A 20,995-nucleotide genomic window follows, 5' to 3' on the forward strand; every position below is an offset into this window, starting at 1 on the left:
GGAATTCAATGAAAATAGTTGAAATATAGAAGTAAAAAGTGATAGAAACAAGAGTTGAAGAATTTAACCCAAAAATTAGAAGAACTTACCAAGTGTTGAGTGTTAGAAAATGTATATTTATAAAAGAGAAAATCGTTATTTTACATTTCAAGTCTTACTAATACCCTTACTTTTATGTATTTGAGCTTCTTGTTATTTAATTACGTGTGTTTTATTTTAATTAAGTATTTTATATATTTTAGGGGCATTATTGTCATTTCACAATGAACGAGAGATCAGATGGCAAAATGGACATTACTTTTGAACTCAAGACGGTCGAAAACCTTAGGAGGAGCATAAAAGAAAAAATGGCACTGTTCACATGTACAGTACTATTCACATGTATGGTACTGTCTACGTTACTGTTCACATAGACGAATCGATGACGTGGCATTGACCGATGATGTGGCATTGACTGATATGGTGTCACGATCCTGTTGGACTAAAATTCTTATGCACTGTTGATTGGTGATGTGGCAGCATGTTAGCGGACCAAAATTTACATGTACGATACATGCATATACACAAAATTATTTTCAACCAAACCGCGTTACTGTTCAAGCCAGGTCAAAGCGTGTAGTCAAACCGCGTACTGTTGACTGATGACGTGGCGCAATCCTGAAGTCCAAACTATTTTTAATCTGATGCTCATTATTTACTGAATGTATCTATAAAAAGGGGGCCTTCCCCCCTAATTTGGCTGATTGACACTAAAAAGTGTACATTTAATCAAGATAAAATTATTAGTTTTTTACTTATTGTATCGATTAATTCGTTCATTATTTCTAAATTATTTTAATACTCCCCAAATATATTTTATGTTAAATTAATTCGTAATTTGTTAATTTTTATCTTGTAAATATTTTTCAGGAATAAATATGGAATTGAAATTGAAAGTGAGAACAAAGAAGAACTACTGGAACACAATTGAGGAGATCTAATAATAAAAATAAATAAAATAAAAAATAAATAAAGAACAAAAAGACAAAAGAGTAAAAGGCAAGCAAAACATTGGTTGCCTGAGATGGTCAGGAGGCCATCACGCCTCCTGGCCATCACACTTCTCAACATTTATTTAAATTTTAAAAAATAAAATAATAATATAATAATAAATTAAATAAGAATCAAAAGAATGAAAATGAGGCAATTGTTGCCTATAAAAGCCGAAGTATTGGGAAGCTGAAGGGGGAGAGCTATTTTGAGAGCTTAAGCCGAGAGAGAATAGAGTGCAGCTGAAGAATTTCTTTCTTTCTTTGTTTCTTTTCTTTTCTTTTCTTGTTTCCATTTGTATCAATTTTCTTTTTAATATATTTCAAAAAGTTTATCAAATAAAAAGAGTATTATATTTTCTTTCAATATGAGTAGCTAATTTTATTAAGCTGATGTGAAGGGTGAAGCTCAATGTTTCAAACTATTAATTATTATTATTTTCTCAAATGATTTTTTAAGTTTATTTCATTCTTTCCTAATTATTTTTATATCATGTTAATTTATAAATCTCACTGGATTTTATGGTATTTTGACATAATGTCGACACATTAATATAGTGTGGCACATTAGGTGCTTTATTCTATATTTATCCATACACATAGAATTAAATGATATAATAATTAATTGGTAAAAGTGAGACAAAATATAAATGAGAGAGTATTAAAATTATAGTTTGAATACAGAGAGTGGATCATAAACCTTAGCTTATTTTTAAATTGATTTCAAATAATTTCTTTTCCCCACAATTAATTTTCTTAGTTTTACTAAATTTAAAACTCCCTGTGGTTCGACCCCGATCGCACCGGGTTATATTATAACTAAACACTCTTATACTTGAGAGTAATACACTTTTGAGTCGTGTCAAATTTTTGGCACCGTTGCCGGGGAGTTTTCTAAATTTGGTGTTAGTTTTTCTTTACTTTATTTTTATTTTATTTTATTTTATTTTTGTTTTGTCTTTACCATCTTTCCGTTATTCTATTTTATTCTGTTTTTGTAAAACTTCAGTTAGCACCCCTCTTCTTTTCAAACCTTAACATTATCCATAAAATTTATGAGAAACTTCATCTTAGCCCAGAAACCTTTGCAAATCAGTCCCCAAATCAAAGTTATTTCTTTAAATTTCTGCAATTTACTTTCTGCATTTATTTTAAATGGTCGGTTCTACTGCCTGACTGTTATTTAAATTTTGTTAATTTATGTATTTTTGTTTAAATGATCGGTTCTACCACCTAGCAATTTAATTTCAGTTTATTTATTTTTGTGCATTAATTTATTTAATTTTATGTTTTATTATATGGTTGGTTTTAAAATACCACCTAAACTGTTTCATTTAATGGCTGGTTTCACCGCCTAATTTATTTATTTATTTTTCAATTTGTTTATTTTTATTTCACATTTTTTTGCTTATTTAATTTTCAGTTTATTTTTATTTCTGCAATTTTCATTTAGTGTTTTTGCATCATTAGTTTAGCACACATCATTAGCGTTGCATGCATCGTTGGTCTCGTACAAATAGTGGTAGATTAATTAGAAAATCACCTTCACCACCCTTAAATATGGCTGACATAGGAGCTAAAAATTTTTCGGAGCACGAAAATGACCAAGCCTTGCAAAATCTTCATGAACAACCTAGGACTCTTAGAGACTTCATGCATCCTACTAGAACAGGGTCACCATCATGCATAGTTTTCCCTCCTGATGCATCACATTTTAATTTTAAACCTGGTATCATTCAACTTCTTCCTACTTTTCATGGTTTTGAGTTTGAAAATCCATATTTGCATTTAAGGGAGTTTGAAGAAGTCTGTAACACATGTACTGATCAAAATTGTAGCATGAATATAATCAGGCTTAAGTTTTTTCCTTTCTCACTTAAGGATAAAGCTAAAACTTGGCTATAAAATCTTAGGTCATAATCCATCAGAACTTGGGATGAAATGCAAGCACAATTTTTTAAAAAATTCTTCCCACCCCACAGAACGTTTTGAAAAGACAAATCACCATTTTCACTCAAAAATCAGGAGAAACTTTGTACCAATGTTGGGATAGGTTTAAAGAACTACTTAACATTTGCCCACATCACGGTTTTGAAACATGGAGATTAGTGTCTTATTTCTACGAGGGATTAACATCCCAAGGTAGACAAGTTATTGAAATGATGTGTAATGGTGAGTTTAGGGACAAAAATCCTGAAGATGCATTAGACTATCTTGACTATAAAGAAGAAAATGCACAACATTGGGATACAGTTGGGTCTTATGAGTCATCAAGTAAACCTAAGTCATCTCCATCTGGTGGAGGCATGCATAACCTTAGGGAAGACCATGATTTTCAAGCCAAATTTGCATCATTAGCTAGAAAAGTCGAAGCATTAGAGTCGAAAAAGAATGATCATGTAAAGTCTGTTCAAAATATTTCATGTTATGTTTGCGATTCTACTGACCATTCTACGAAGGACTGTCCAACTTTGCCAGCTCTGAGAGAAAGCTTGCATGAACAAGTAAATGTCCTTGACAATTTCAACAGGCCAAATCAAAATCCATACTCTCAAACTTACAACTCTGGTTGGAGAAACCAGCCAAATTTCAGTTGGAGAAATGACAATCATGCACAACCTTCACAATTAGTTCCTCCACGTCAAAATTTTCAAAACTTCCAGAGTTACCCACCATATGTCCCACTACTAAGAAAAACTTTGGAAGACACATTGCATTCGTTTATTGAAAAACAAAAGTCGATCAATAACCAAACGATGCAAACCTTAACCAATTTGACAGAAACTATCTCCAAACTTACATCTGCTCTGACCATACATGAAAAAGGAAAGTTTCCTGGTCAACCTGAACCAAACCCCAAAAGTCAACAACATCCTCAAATGAGAAATTCAGGAAACCAAAATATGAGTCAAGTCAAATCAGTTATAACCCTTCGTGGTGGTAAAGTGGTCGAAAAACACATTGTGGACCCTCGTGAAACTAGTAAAGATTCAATTTCAGAAAATAGGGAAGAGTCTGTTGAACCTTTAACCCATGAAGAAATAACCAACTCTCCTCCTGTACCCCCATTTCCTCAAGCACTAATCAAGCCAAAGAAATCAAACCACAATCCAGAAATTTATGAAGTTTTTAAACAAGTTAAGTTCAACATTCCTCTGTTGGATGTCATTAAACAGGTGCCTTCTTATGCTAAATTTCTGAAAGATCTGTGCACGGTGGAAAGGAAACATAAGGTGCAAAATGTTGTGCAAATTTTAATGTACTCGCAAGCGCACGAATCTATTGTAGTATAGATCAATGGTGACGAGTGTCGATCCTACGAGGAGGTGGATTTTAATTATGTAGAATTAATTTTGTAAATGGGTGATTGGATTTGTGGTGGAAATGATTTGGAATATGCTAAAACTTAAATTAAAATGACGAGAATAAATTCTAAAATTGGAATTGAAATGGCAAGAATAAATTGAAGAGAAATCTATTGAAATGATGTACTTGGGTATCTGGATCCGTATCAACATGCATCATGGGCTAAATAATCTGTATTAATGCCAATTAAATCATGAGGGGGGAATCCACACCTCATGAACCACACTCTAATCAATATGGTGCTAAGGGCTTATCGTGCCAAATAATAATAACCTTGTACTAGAGGGCCGGTGAAACCAAGGCGGTATTAGACAAGATTAGTATTATTTGTCGACGAGAAGTCAAAACATCCACAAAAACTAGAGGGGAAGAGAAAATAAATTTACCAAATAAAGCCCATGACACATGTTGAGACTTCATCTTCAACCCAAGATTGAAAGGAAATTAGTTACTCATAATTGAACTAGGGGCAAAATGAGAATTTATTAAAATACGAAGAAAATGCAAGATGAAGAAGGAATTACAGAAAATGGATCCCAAAAATGGATTCAGAGATATCAAATTAGGGGGGGAGGCCCCCTTTTTATAGATACATGGAGTAAATTATGGCCATCGGATTAAAAACAGTTTGGACGCTCAGGATTGCGCCACGTCATCAGTCAACAGTCCACGGTTTGACCACGCGGATGAACAGTAACACGGTTTGACCCATATGAACAGTAACATGGTTTGGTTGAAAATAATCATGTGTGATGCATGCACCGTACGCGAGATTTTTCGTCCACTGATATGCTGCCATGTCACCATCAACAGTACATAAGAATTTTAGTCCAACAGGATCGTGACACCTCATCAGTCAATGCCACATCATCGGTCAATGCCACGTCATCGATCCGTCTATGTGAGCAATTCTGTGAACAGTAACGTATATGTGAATAGTACTGTACATGTGAATAGTGCCATTTTTCCTTTTATGCTCCTCCTAAGGTTTTCGACCGTCCTGAGTTCAAAAGTGATGTCCGTTTTGCCGTCTGATCTCTCCTTTATTGTGAAATAACTATAATGCCCCTAAAATACATAAATTACTTAATTAAAATAAAACACACGTAATTAAATCACAAGAATGTTAAAAACATAAAAGTAAGGGTTGTTAGTAAGACTTGAAATGTAAAATGATAGTTTTCTCCTTTATAATTATGTATTTTCTAACACTCAACACACCCCCCAACCAGCTTATTGCTAGTCCCTAGCAAATAAAGCGAAAACAAAATTCAAATTCAAAATGATTTTTTTTTTGAAACACTCGTATTTATTCAATCAGATGAATGATAGCAATCAAATAAAAGTATAAGCATTATCTCTAGTCTAAAGAAATATCACACCCATATTAACCATCCACATGAATCAGCCCAGTAGACTTTGTTATAGTTACTTTCAAGAATGACATGTCAAACCCCAAAATCTCACTGGAAGTAGTGACACTCTCACAAATAAATTAAACCCAATAAAAATAGTCACTCCAATGAATGGTAATTGAGAGAGAAAATAATAAAGAAGTGATATCACATGCTCTCACCAAGATGAAATAAATATGCCCTCAGCTTAGAAATAATATGATCTCAAGTCAAACAAAAATGCTAGTCAACCCACTTTATTTATCTTTTTTTTATTATGCATCACTACATCTTTTTAGCCCATATAACTAGCTTCTACTTCAAACTATAGTTCCCTAAAATCAAGAATGACTTTTATTAGGACGTAACGTAGGCTAGGGACATGGCTAACAAAGAAGGGAAATAAGGAAAACAAAGTGTATGTTTGAGAAAAATGCAGAGATTTTTTTTTTTTTTTAAGAAGATGCGAGGTGGATTTCACCTATTGTTGTTATTTTTATTCTTTTGAAACAACAACTTTTGTTTTGTTTTTGTTTTGTTTTTTTTTTGTTTTTGCTTTTATTTGGCATAACTTCACTGAACAAAATAATTATTTACATTTTCTCAAACATAAATAGGTGATGGAACTTATAAGGCATCGGGTAATACTCCAAATCAGAGTGGGTCAAGATGATAAGTTGACAAAGAAAATATTTTTTTTTTAAAGGCTCAAAAGGGTTAACTATGGATATTTAATAAAAGGGATGGCTAGAAAGGCTCAAACGGATCAAAGATGGCCTTTCTATCGTCTTTTAGGGCTCTAAATAATCATCCATATCTACTAGTTAGATGGGCCTCCAAATGTAGCAACACACATTTTTTTCTTCTTTTTTTTAATTTTATAATTTTTTTTTAAGGGTTAACTCAAAAGAAATATAGAGATCGTGTATACAATAATAAACTGTTAAGCTGTATAAAGAATGGGCAAAAGGGTTACTCTTCAAGAAAAATGATAGGCTCAAAAACTCACTTGGTACTTATTATGACAAGTTCATTCCTTTAAGCAACTCATATTTGTCTCCAACATCAACATATAGAGTAGCAAACATAATGTAACATCACTTAAGACCAAAGATAATACAAATACTAAAATTTGAAATTAATCATGTCATCCAATGCTAAAACAAACCACACAAATTTTTTTTTTTTAAACAACATTCTACCCCCCAACCTATTCTAAACATAAAAGAAAAATATGCATGCAGAAATGTGAAAATGATGTAGAAAAATTAATTAGAAAAGTTACACTTAAAATGATAGAAAAAGAAAATGATTTTTTTTTAAAGAAGATGCGTTTCTAGAGGCACTACACTCCATATTCAGCCATCTTCGACTCAAAAGTTGGAAAATGTATATTTATAGAGGAGAAAATAAAAAGAAGAAGAAAAATAAACATAAAAACAGAATAAAGAAAAAGAAAATGTCTGAATTTTTTTTTTAGTTTTTAAATTTTTTTTAAATAATGAAGATGCGTTTTTAGAGTCACTACACTCCATATTCAGCCATCTTCAACACAAAAAGCTAGCAACAGTTAGTTTCTACAACAAAAAATTAGTAAAAACTTAACTAAAATTCCATAATTGTCGACTATTCCCTCCCCCCAACCAGAACGAAACATTGTCCTCAATGTTTGAAAGGAAAGAAGTAGAGTTTAGAAGACATCACCTGGGTAGTGCAACACAGAAAACAATATTTACAAGCGGAGAGTTAAATCTAATTTGTACTTCTTACTGCGGCTACTGTTACCATCATTATTTGGATGCTCCAACACAAAGGTCCAGGGGTCTGGCTCTGGTCTATAAGCTTGTAACATATCAAGTAGCTCATTAGCAGTGTGAGCACAAATAAAGAGTTTTTTCGCATTAGAGGGAATGAAATAGTTTTTTATTGCATGGTTAAGAAATGCGATAAAGCCATCATAAAAGTTATTGACATTTAACAAACCGATGGGTTTCTGGTGGATGTGCAGATGGGCCCAAGATGCTAGTGTGATAAGTGCCTCTAGTGTTGCAAGATCTCCTGGAAGGAAAATAAAAGCATCAGCATGATTAAGCATTTCAGTTATTCTTTCTTGCATACCTGAGACGACTAACTCTTCTCCAGTTGATGAGTCAGACGAACTGCCCAAAGGTTTTAGGGCTCTTGGGATGATGCCTAAAACTTGGCTGCCTCTGATAAAAGCTGCTTCTGAGACCATTTTTGATAACCCTCGATTACCTCCTCCATACACCAAGTGTAATTTTCTCGCTGCTATACTGCGACCAAGATCTATGGCTGCCTCAACGAACTCTTTATGTTTGCCATAGTTAAATCCAGAAAGCACACAAATGTTCTTGAATTGTCTATTGGGAGTAGTTGCCATTGTGATACTTCTCAAAAATAATTTGTGAGTGCTTGACAAAAAAGAAATCACATTTAAGAATCTTGGTGACAGTGGATCACAGCTGTGAATGAGGTAACATGTTAGTGTCAAATAACCCGTGAAGCACAGGGCTCGCGAGTCAAAAAGGAAACAGTAAAAAGGAAAAAGCAAACAGTAATAAAATTATTAAAGACAATAATGCAAACAATAAAACAACAGTGAAATGAAATAAAATAACAGTAAAGTAAAAGGATATTTACACGTAGTTGCGACTGTGGCTCACATCTTCCCCTGGTTTTACGTCCAGAAATGGCTTGAACGCCCTCTATGGGTCGAGGATGGGCTTCCCATCCAATTTTCTTATAAACTGGCAAACAGGGTCGTTTATAGTCAGATTCTCGAGACTATATCATGCATGCTCTTTCTGGAATAATGGCCACAACTGGAGAATCGCTCCTTGCACATATCCACTGGGATGCGTTTCAAGAGACAAAAGAATATCATCCAATGACTCCTTATTCAAGCCATCCTTAATGAATTGAATCTTATCTTTCCTGTTATCAGACACCATTCCTAAAGAACATGGGTTTTTATCGCATCTCATTCTGGCACACTTATGACAAGCAACAGAAATTCTTTGAGCTCGTCGTTTTCGTGCATAATTTCCTTTACCACAACCAGGCATGTATGCAATAAATTTTGGAGGTAACTCACCTACCAATCATACTTTCGCCTCGATTAACCAACGGATGTCAGCAGGTATGTTATTCTTCATGAGTAATCGCATGCGTTCGGACCGAGCTTTATAGATTGTAAGGAGAGCATTCTGAGGAAGTGAAGGGAATCGCTTGTGAAGCTTCGCTAGAATCTCGTTTCTGTCCATACTTTCGCCTCAGAATGTCAGTTATTGTGGGAAACTAAAGTAACCGACTTGATTGTCACAGAGTACCGTTATCCGCCACTTCATTGGGGTAACAAACTAAAGCACACAAACAGAAAAACAAATCAAAACACACAAAGAAAATTAAAATCGTCCTCTTATTGAATTTACCTCAAGCTCCAACTGGATGTCGTAAACACTTCTCTCAATGTCTCTGAGTTGGTTTTCTAAACCCTCAACATAGGCTACTAACTCTGGTGGTTGTAGAGCCCAAATATGATGTGTTTTACAAAATTGAATCTGCCTTATGAGATGAGTTTTGACACGTTGAAGTGGTTTAAGAATGTTCAGAAGGAACGGTCTAAGTATGAGTCTCATGATTAAAAATGATAAGAGAAAACTTAATGGTAAAATAAACACACTTATGCAAAAACAATTTCAATTAGCAAAAGAATAATAATAAAAAGAAATAAAGAAAAATCAAATCAACGAAAAGAAAAAAAAATCAATTCAAATTTGGTGGGTCACTCAAATTTATTTCGGCGTCTTCTTCATGTGGTTGGTATTCTAGATATGGCTTTAATCTTTGACCATTAACTTTAAGCGTGACACCGTTCTTTGGGTCCTTAATTTCAATTGCCCATGTGGAAAAACAGTATGAACAATAAATGGGCCAGACCAACGAGAGCGTAACTTACCTGGGAATAGGTGCAAGCGAAAATTGAATAAAAGCACTTTCTGACCTGGAGTGAACGATTTTCTCATAATTTGCTTATCATGGAAGACTTTCATTCGTTGCTTGTAAATCTTGGCATTTTCGTATGCATCATTGCGAATTTCTTCAAGTTCTGCCAGCTGTAATCTTCTTTCTGAGCTGGCTTGCTGCATGTCAAAATTGAATTTCTTGATGGCCTAATACGCACGATGCTCGAGTTCCACAGGTAGGTGGCAAGCTTTTCCATACACTAGTCTGTAGGGTGACATCCCAATCGGGGTCTTGAAAGCCGTTCTATATGCCCATAAGGCATCATCAAGTCTTAATGACCAATCTTTTCTGTCCGGCCTCACCGTCTTTTCTAATATGTGCTTTATTTCTCGATTGGAAATCTCAACTTGGCCACTGGTTTACGGATGATACGGGGTCGCCACTTTGTGTGTGATTGAATACTTTGCCAAAAGAGCCTTGAATGCTTTGTTACAAAAGTGGGCACCACCATCACTGATTATCGCTCGAGGGAATCCAAAGCGTGAAACAATGTTGCTTTACAAAAATGATATCACCACCTTGTGATCATTGGTCCTACATAGATTGCTTCTACCCATTTCGATACATAGTCAATAGCAACCAATATGTATTGATGGCCAAAAGACGGGGGAAATGGTCCCATGAAGTCGATACCCCATACGTCAAAAATCTCAACCACTAAAATTGGATTTAGTGGCATCATGTTCCTTCGTGTAATGCTCCCCATTCGTTGACACCTATCACATGAAGAACAGAAAGTGTAAGCATCTTGAAATATAGATGGCCAATAGAAACCACATTGTAAAACTTTAGTCGCTGTTTTCTTAGCACTGAAATGGCCTCCACAAGCTTGTTCATGGTAGAATGAAAGAATATTCTGAATTTCATTTTCTGGGACACATCGTCTAATAATTTGGTCTGCACAATACTTAAACAAATAAGGGTCATCCTAAAAGAAATTCTTTATCTCTGCAAAGAATTTAGCCTTATCTTGCTTGGTCCAATGCTCTGGAAGTTTACCTGTAACAAGATAATTAACTATATCAGCATACCAAGGTAATACTTCCACACTCATTAATTGTTCATCTGGAAATGACTCATTCAATATTAATGGCTCTGTAATTTTGTCAAAATGGAGACGAGAGAGGTGGTCCGCCACAACATTTTCTGTCCCTTTCTTATCTTTGAATTCCAAGTCAAATTCCTGCAAAAGTAACACCCAACGAATTAGTCTAGCTTTTGCATCTTTCTTTGTGAGAAGATATTTAAGAGCAGTATGATCTGTGAACACGATTATTTTACAACCAATGAGATAAGATCGAAATTTCTCTAATGCAAACACTACTGCTAGCATTTCTTTTTCAGTAGTTGAATAGTTCAACTGTGCATCATTCAATGTCATACTAGCATAATAAATAACGTGGGAATTCGATCAACTCTTTGTCCTAATACTGCTCCTACTGCATAATCAGATGCATCACACATGAGCTCAAATGGTAAGTTCCAGTTCGGGAGCTGAATGATGGGTGATGATGTCAACAAATGCTTTAATTTTTCAAACGCAACAAGACATGAATCATCAAAGACAAAAGGTACATCCTTAGCAAGTAGATTGCATAAGGGTCTAGAAACTTTGCTAAAATCTTTAATGAAACGTCTATAAAAATCAGCATGCCCAAGGAAAGATCTTACTTCTCTGACTGTTTTGGGTGAAGGAAGATTAGAAATGAGATCCACCTTGGCTTTGTCAACCTCAATACCTTTGCTCGAAATGATGTGACCGAGAACAATACCTTATTTTACCATAAAATGGCATTTCTCCCAATTTAAGACCAAATTCTTCTCGATACATCTCTGCAGAACTAGTGTTAGATGATGTAAACATTGATCAAACGAGTCACCAAAGACAGAAAAATCATCCATAAAGACTTCAAGGAATCGTTCAACCATATCAGAAAAAATGCTCAACATGCATCGTTGAAATGTAGCAGGTGCATTACATAATCCAAATGGCATTCTCCTATATGCAAATGTGCCAAAAGGGCAAGTGAAAGTAGTTTTCTCTTGATCTTTTGGTGCTATGGGAATCTGATTGTATCCTGAGTAGCCATCTAAAAAGCAATAAAATTCATGGCCTGCTAATCTATCAAGCATTTGATCGATAAATGGTAAAGGAAAATGGTCTTTACGTGTGACAGAATTCAAATTTTTATAATCAATGCATACACGCCATCCTGTAGTTACTCTAGTGGGTATCAATTCATTATCGGCATTGGTAACTACAGTGACTCCTGACTTTTTGGGGACAACTTGCACAGGACTGACCCATGAACTATCAGAAATGGGGTAAATGATACTTGCGTCTAATAGCTTAAGGACTTCTGTTCTAACAACTTCTTTCATGTTAGGATTTAACCGACGTTGCATATCCCTAGTTGTTTTAGCATTTTCATTAAGGTGAATGTAATGCATGCAGTCTACTGGATTTATACCTTTTATGTCTGCTATGGTCCATCCTAATGCTCCTTTGTGCTCTTTTAAAACATCCAACAACTTACCTTTTTGTTCGTCATTTAGGGATGATGAGATGATTACCGATAGAGTACTTTCTTCTCCCAAAAACGCATATTCCAAAGTGTTGGGCAATGGTTTGAGCTCGAGTCTCGGTGGTGATTCTGATGATGGAATGAGTTGCTTCTCTGATGGTGCTAGTTGCTCAACTCTTGACTTCCATTTATTAGTGTCCATAGATGGTTCTGAGTCAAGTAGGGCGTTGACCTCATCGACCGATCTGTCAATATCAAAATCCAAACCAAAGTGAGTTAAACATGTTTGTAAAGGATCATCACTAAGGTTTGAAACAAAAGTATTATCAACTAATGCTTCTATTAAATCCACATCAACAATTCCATCATCTGCATTGTGAGGTTGTTTGGCAATGTTGAAGATGTTCAGCTCCATAGTCATGTTGCCGAAGGACAACTGCATATTTCCAGTCCTGCATTGAATGTGAGCATCCGCAGTTGCCAAGAAAGGTCGGCCTAAAATAATGGGGATGTGCTTCCTCGAATCATGTATTGGTTGAGTGTCAATTACAATTAAATCAACAGGAAAATAAAACTTGTCTACCTGGATAAGCACGTCCTCCACAATACCACGAGGTATTTTCGTGGACCGATCTGCAAGCTGTAACACCACTGGAGTTGGGTGTAATTCTCCCAGTCCAAGTTTCACGAATACAGAGTAAGGCAAAAGATTTACACTAGCTCCTAAATCCAACAAAGCATTCTCAATTGTGTGGTTCCCTATACTACATGAGATAGTGGGGGAGCCTGGGTCTTTGCATTTTAAAGGAATTTTATGTTGGAGTATAGAACTAACGTTTTCTGTTAAAAATGCCTTCTTTTGCACATGCATATTTCTCTTTTTAGTACAAAGGTCTTTAAGAAACTTGGCATAAGATGGAACTTGTTTAATAGCATCAAATAAAGGGATGTTAACACTTACCTGTTTGAAGATTTCAAGAATCTCACCTGTGGATTTTTCCTTTTTTCCTTTAGCTAACCTCTGAGGAAATGGAGCTTTGGGAACATATTCTCGTGGGTTGGTTTCTTCTTTCTCCTCCGGTAATGAGTCCTCAACATTCACAGGTACAATTTGATTTTCTTTTGTCACAGGCATCTCCACTTTGTTGTCGACTTCTTTTTCTTTTCCTAAGGTCATGACTTCTTTGACCTCTCTATGCTGTTGTGGTGAACTGGTACTTGCTTCATGTACTCCTTTAGGATTAGGCACTGGTTGACTTGAAAATTTACTTTTCTCAACGGTCATTGCCAAGGTCTGAACTGAAGAACCAAGTTGTCCCACCATCTTCTCAAGGCTTGAAACTGATTGGGCTTGTGAGTTGAAGCCTACTCTCAACTCATTTCATAGTCCATCAATGGTGCGGTTCTGTTGCTCAATCGTAGAGTGAGTAAGATTCTTAAGATTCTGGAATGAATCCTCCCATGGTCTGGGTTGAGAGTAGTTCTGGTTCTGATTGTATGGTCTAAATGGGGGCTGAGAGGCTTGAGGAATTTGAGGAATTGGTTGCATTGGTGGAGCTGGAGCTGCTGGTCCATTCTATTGGAGTCCTTGAGACCATGAAAAATTGGGGTGGTCTCTCCATCCAGGGTTATATGTGTTGGAGTATGGATTGTAATTCAATGGTTTTCTCATTACACCTATGGCATTGGCTTGATCTGAGTATGAGTCATGGTCATGTGGCTCTGTTGATTTAGCAGTTGATAACGATGCTATTTGTCGAGCAAGACCTTCAACCATCTCCTTGACTTCTTTGATTCCCGAAGTTGATTCGCCAATTTGAACCTCATTCACTCCTTTAATTCTTCTAGTATTCCTGAGTGATCGACTCCGTTGTTGGGAATTATCCGCTTGTCGCTGGAAGAATTCCCAAATTTCTGATGCACTTTTTGACATTAGCTCTCCTCCACTTGTTGACATTAACCATTTTTGTACATTCAGCAATAATCCCTCCAAAACGTATTGGCATTGGTGCCATTTCTCGTACCCATGATGTGGACACTTAAAGAGTAGCCCATTGAATCGCTCCCATGTTTCGAAAAATTGCTCGTCTTCTCTCTGTGTAAACTCTGAAATTTCCCTGCGAATAGCATTGGTTTTATGTACTGGGAAATATTTATTCAAAAATTTCGTTACCATTTGTTCCCATGATGCAATGCTATTGGCAGGCAATGTATTAAGCCATGAACGAGCTCTATCCTTTAAAGAAAATGGGAATAATCTAAGTTTAACATCATCATCTGAAAAATTCTCATATTTAAATGTTTGACAAATAGCATGAAAATCATTCAAATGATTATATGGGTCCTCATTTTCTAAGCCATAGAATGTGGGGAGACAATTTAGCACACTAGGTTTTAGTTCAAAACTTCTAGCAACTACATTTGGGTATCTTATGCATGATGTGCTCAAATTTGCTAAAGGACTGAAATAATCCTTAAATGTCCTCTCTTGTGGTGCTTGTAAATCCATTTTATTTTTAACGTGTTTGTGTGTGCGAAGTGTTTTTTCTAATTCAAGGTCTATAGGTTCAAGATTAGGTAATAATGACCTTCGACCATGCATGCAAAACAAATAAAAATAATGATGGGAACAAAACAAATAAAAATAAAGATGAGAACAAAACAAATAAAAATAAAGAAGAGGGAGAAATTACGATACTAACCTTATTGCGCTATTACAACCTTACTATAAAAATACACAAAAACAAATACGTGATATAAATTAACTAAAAATAAATTAATAAGATAAACAAAAAAAATTACAAAGAAAAATAAATTGAAAATTAAATTACAGAATTTTAAAAAGAGAGAAAAAAAGAAGAAAAACTAACCTTTAAATGTAGATTCACTTTTTTTTCTTTTTTTTAATAAAAATAAAAAAATACAAGAAAACAAATAAAAGAAATTATTCACAAAAATTAATTCTATGAATTAAAATTACTTACCTCCCCGGCAACGGCGCTAAAAACTTGTTGTGCAAATTTTAATGTACTCGCAAGCGCACGAATCTATTGTAGTATAGATCAATGGTGACGAGTGTCGATCCCACGAGGAGGTGGATTTTAATTATGTAGAATTAATTTTGTAAATGAGTGATTGGATTTGTGGTGGAAATGATTTGAAATATGCTAAAACTTAAATTAAAATGGCGGGAATAAATTCTAAAATTGGAATTGAAATGGCAAGAATAAATTGAAGAGAAATCTATTGAAATGACGTACTTGGGTATCTGGATCTGTATCAACATGCATCATGGGCTAAATAATCCGTATTAATGCCAATTAAATCATGAGGGGGGAATCCACACCTCATGAACCACGCTCTAATCAATATGGTGCTAAGGGCTTATCGTGCCAAATAATAATAACCTTGTACTAGAGGGCCAGTGAAGCCAAGGCGGTACTAGACAAGATTAGTATTATTTGTCGACGAGAAGTCAAAACATCCACAAAAACTAAGGGGAAGAGAAAATAAATTTACCAAATAAAGCCCATGACACATGTTGAGACTTCACCTTCAACCCAAGATTGAAAGGAAATTAGCTACTCATAATTGAACTACGGGCAAAATGGAAATTTATTAAAATATGAAGAAAATACAAGATGGAAAAGGAATTACAGAAAATGGATCCCAAAAATGGATTCAGAGATATCAAATTAGGGGGGGAGGCCCCCTTTTTATAGATACATGGAGTAAATTATGGCCATCGGATTAAAAACAGTTTGGACGCTCAGGATTGCGCCACGTCATCAGTCAACAGTCCACGGTTTGACCACGCGGATGAACAGTAACACGGTTTGACCCGGATGAACAGTAACGCGGTTTGGTTGAAAATAATCCTGTGTGATGCATGCACCGTACGCGAGATTTTTCGTCCACTGATATGCTGCCACGTCACCATCAACATTACATAAGAATTTTAGTCCAACAGGATCGTGACACCTCATCAGTCAATGCCACATCATCGGTCAATGCCACATCATCGATCCGTCTATGTGAACAGTGCTGTGAACAGTAACGTATACAGTACCATATACGTGAATAGTACCGTACATGTGAATAGTGCCATTTTTCCTTTTATGCTCCTCCTAAGGTTTTCGACCGTCCTGAGTTCAAAAGTGATGTCTGTTTTGCCGTCTGATCTCTCCTTTATTGTGAAATGACTATAATACCCCTAAAATACATAAATTACTTAATTAAAATAAAAACACGTAATTAAATCACAAGAATGTTAAAAACATAAAAGTAAGGGTTGTTAGTAAGACTTGAAATGTAAAATGATAGTTTTCTCCTTTATAATTATGCATTTTCTAACACTCAACACAAAAGAGAGCTTTTCTAGCAGAACATGTAAGTTCTATTCTCTCAACCAATAGTGCTTTGAAATACAAGGATCCTGGTTGTCCAACTATTTCTTGCACTATTGGAGATCATAAAATTGGACATGCTTTACTTAATCTTGGTGCCAGTGTTAATTTTCTTCCTTACTCAGTGTACCAACAACTCAATCTCGGTGAGTTTAAACCAACTTCTACCACTCTTTTACTTATTGATAGATCGATTAAGGTTCCAAAATGAATAATTGAAGATGTATTAGTCCAGGTTGATAAATTCATATATCCTGTGGATTTTATTGTTCTAGAAACGGAACCAATTGCTAATGAATGCAAACAAATTCATGTTATTTTGGGTCGACCATTTTTAACTACTGCTAATGCTTTGATAAATTGCAGGAATGGATTAATGAATTTATCTTTAGGCAACATGACACTGGAACTTAATGTGTTCAACATGTGTAAACAACCTCACCATCAAGAAGATGATGATAATGAGAATGAGAAAATTGATCTCATCGAGCCAATCATTGAGGAACACATTCAGGATGAGAATTTTACAAACTCTACTGAAATTTATTTTGCTGGTTCTTTTGAATCAAGTAAAGAATTAGATTGTGATACTGCTAACACATGCCCTACACTTGATTCTATGCAGGTACTTATAGACGACGATGACCAATCAAACTTTGAAAATACGGTGCAACCTGAAGAACCAAACGAAGAGGAAGCACCAGAGCTCGAATTAAAGTCCTTACCAGAAAAATTGAAGTATGCTATCTTGGAGAGCAGCAGACATATCCGGTGGTAATTTCTTCTCAACTCACGCATGATCAAGAAGCTAAGTTCTTATTTGTACTGAAAAGGCATAAAACTACATTTGGTTGGACCTTAAAAGACATAAAAGGCATTAATCCTTTAATTTGCACACACCGAATACACTTAGAGGAAAATGCCAAAACAACCTGTCAACCACAAAGAAGACTAAACCCTCATATGAAAGAAGTGGTAAAGAATGAGGTCTTTAAACTACTAGATGTAGGAATTATCTACCCTATCTCTGATAGTAAATGGGTAAGTCCAACTCAAGTAGTACCAAAGAAATATGGAATAACTGTTGTAAAAAATGAAAAAGGTGAACCAATCCCAACACGAATTCTATCTAGTTGGTGCATGTGCATTGATTACAGAAAATTAAATGATGCCACTAGAAAAGATCATTTTCCCCTTCCATTTCTAGACCAAATTCTCGAAAGAGTAGTTGGACATCCCTACTACTGCTTTCTTGATGGCTACTCTGGTTATTATCAAATCCCTATAGCCTTAGAAGACCAGGAAAAGACCACATTCACATGCCCATTTGGAACATTTGCATTTAGGAGAATGCCTTTTGGACTTTGTAATGCTCCTGTAACATTTCAAAGGTGCATGCTAAGCATTTTTAGTGACATGGTTGAAAATTGTCTAGAGGTTTTTGTGGATGATTTAACTGTATTTGGTAATTCTTTTGATACATGTCTTGATAATCTAGAAAACGTTTTGAAAATGTGCAAAGAAAAAGGACTAGTTTGAAATTAGGAAAAATGTCATTTCATGACCACTTCTGGAATTGTCTGAGGCCATATTGTGTCTTCAAAAGGAATCAAAATTGATAAAGCCAAAGTTGAAGTCATTTTGAAATTACCCTCACTAAAGACAATTAGAAGTCCGTTCTTTTTTAGGACATGCATGATTTTATAGGAGGTTTATAAAAGACTTTAGTGCCTTATCTAGACCAATTTGTAATCTCCTAATAAAAGACACACAATTTGAATGGACTAATGATTGTCAACAAGTTTTTAAAAAAATAACTACTCTTTTAACATCAGCCCCAATAATGCAACCCCCTGATTGGTCTTTGCCTTTTGAGCTAACGTGTGATGCTAGTGATTATGTCGTTAGCGCTGTTCTGGGTCAAAGAAAAGAAGGTAAGCCCTTTGTCATCTATTATGCAAGTAGAACTTTGAATAGTGCTCAAATGAATTACACTACAACTGAGAAAGAACTACTTGCTGTAATATTTGCATTGGATAAATTTCGTTCGTATTTAATTGGATCATCTACTGTTGTTTATTCTGATCATGCTGCTGTGAGATATTTAATGTCAAAATAGGATGCCAAACCAAGGTTGATACGATGGATTTTGCTACTTCAAGAATTTAATTTGACAATCAAAGACAAAAAGGGCGCTGAAAATGTTGTTGCAAATCATCTTTCAAGACTTACAAATGAGTCTTCAATTGAAACAACACCCATCAATGATTCTTTCCCTGATGAATTTTTGTTTTCTATAAATAAAATGCTTTGGTATGCTAATATTGTTAATTATCTTGCAACAGGTGAAATGCCATGTGACTGGAGTTCCCAAGATAAGAAGAAATTCTTAACAGAAGTAAAAAGCTTTTATTGGGATTAACCATACCTGTTCAAGTACTGCTCCGATCAAATTTTTCAAAGATGCATACCAGACGACGAGGTAAGTAGGGTCATTCAATTTTGTCATTCTGAAGCATGCGGTGGCCATTTTTCTTCAAAAAAGACAGCTGCAAAAATATTGCAGTGTGGATTTTATTGGCCTACATTATTTAAAGATTCACATGCATTCTGTAAAATGTGTAAGAATTGTCAAATGATAGGGTCTATTTCAAAGCGGAACATGATGCCTTTAAACCCCATCCTTGTCATTGAAATATTTGATTGTTGGGGAATTGATTTTATGAGCCCTTTTCCATCATCATTTGGATTTGTATATATTTTAGTTGATGTTGATTATATTTCAAAATGGATCGAGGCGATTCCTTGTCGGCACAATGATCACAAGATTGTGATCTGCTTTTTAAAAGAAAATATTTTGAGCAGATTTGGAATACTTCGAGCCATTATCAGTGATGGAGGTAAGCATTTTTATAATAAGCCATTTGAGTCTTTAATGAAGAAATATGGAACTACACATAAGGTTGCTACCCCTTATCACCCTCAAACAAGTGGTCAAATTGAATTAGCAAATAGGGAGATAAAACAAATTTTAGAAAAGACAGTTAATCCAAACCGTAAAGATTAGTCTCTTCGACTAATTGATGCACTTTGGGCATATCGTACTGCTTTTAAAACATCTTTAGGAATGTCACCCTATCGGCTTGTTTATGGAAAATCTTGCCACTTACCAGTAGAACTTGAACATAAATCATTTTGGGCCATTAAAGCTTTTAATTCAAATCTTGATGATGCTGACAATGTGCGTAAATTGCAAATAAATGAACTTGAGGAATTAAGGAATGATGCATATGAGAATTCCAGAATTATTAAGGCAAGAACCAAATTTTTTCATGACAAAAGAATTTTTCGGACAACATTTGAAATTGGTCAAAAAGTGTTGCTTTATAATTTTCGTCTTCATTTATTTCCAGGGAAGTTAAAGTCAAAGTGGAATGGTCTATTTGTTGTAAAATATGTCTATCCATATGGAGCCGTAGAAATTGAGAATCCAAAGGATGGTGTCACATTTAAAGTTAATGGCCAAAGATTGAAACCATATCTGGAATACCAACCACATGAAGCAGATACTGAAATCCATTTGAGTGACCCACCAAAATTTTGATTAAGCATTTTCATTTTAACGTTTTGTGAATTTGAGTTACTGTTACTTTATCGTTTGAATTATTTGATTTTTTTTCTTTTTCCTTTTCCCTATGTCTTGAATGGAGTGCATTGCATTGTTTTAATTGTGTGTTGTTTGACAATTGTGATTTAGCTCACCAAATTTTTATACTTGTCATGAGTACCTCCATGAAAAATTTCCTTTTCGATCATCTTAAAACACTTTTTCATGTAAAATTTCACTTGAGGAAATTACTTCGATTTGGTAAATTACATCCCATTTAGGATCTGCAACCACCAGCGTTAGTATCTCATGTGAAAGATCTAGAAAGACAACTAAAGGAAATAGATGATGGTATTTATAATCTGCAATTGGAACTGGATTCAATAAAAGGACGAAGGTGAGTTATATTCCTTGTGTGTTTTTGTTGTTCTTTTTCACTTTTGATTTGACTTTGTAGATTTGATTCGTTTTGTTTTAATTTACTCTCCCGTATAAATGGCGGATAACGGTACTCCGTGACTGTTTAAGTCGGTATTCTCAGTTTCCCACAATAACTGAAACCTCAATGTCAAGCATGGAAGAAATACAACAAAATTTGCATCAACATTTTCCTTCTCTCCCT

At 35.1% G+C, this 20,995-nt stretch overlaps 1 non-coding gene and 1 pseudogene across 1 annotated transcript; both read left to right on the top strand.

Moving 5' to 3' along the window:
• Positions 1 to 2,588: 2,588 nt before the first annotated feature.
• LOC112097952 lies at positions 2,589 to 20,370 on the top strand (annotated as a pseudogene).
• LOC112098588 lies at positions 14,382 to 14,485 on the top strand. The gene has a single exon (XR_002905699.1). It is a non-coding gene; the product is annotated as a small nucleolar RNA R71 (small nucleolar RNA).
• Positions 20,371 to 20,995: the final 625 nt, after the last annotated feature.

Source organism: Citrus clementina, unplaced genomic scaffold, assembly GCF_000493195.1.
Source record: "Citrus clementina cultivar Clemenules unplaced genomic scaffold, Citrus_clementina_v1.0 scaffold_5, whole genome shotgun sequence".
Lineage (NCBI taxonomy): Eukaryota > Viridiplantae > Streptophyta > Magnoliopsida > Sapindales > Rutaceae > Citrus > Citrus x clementina.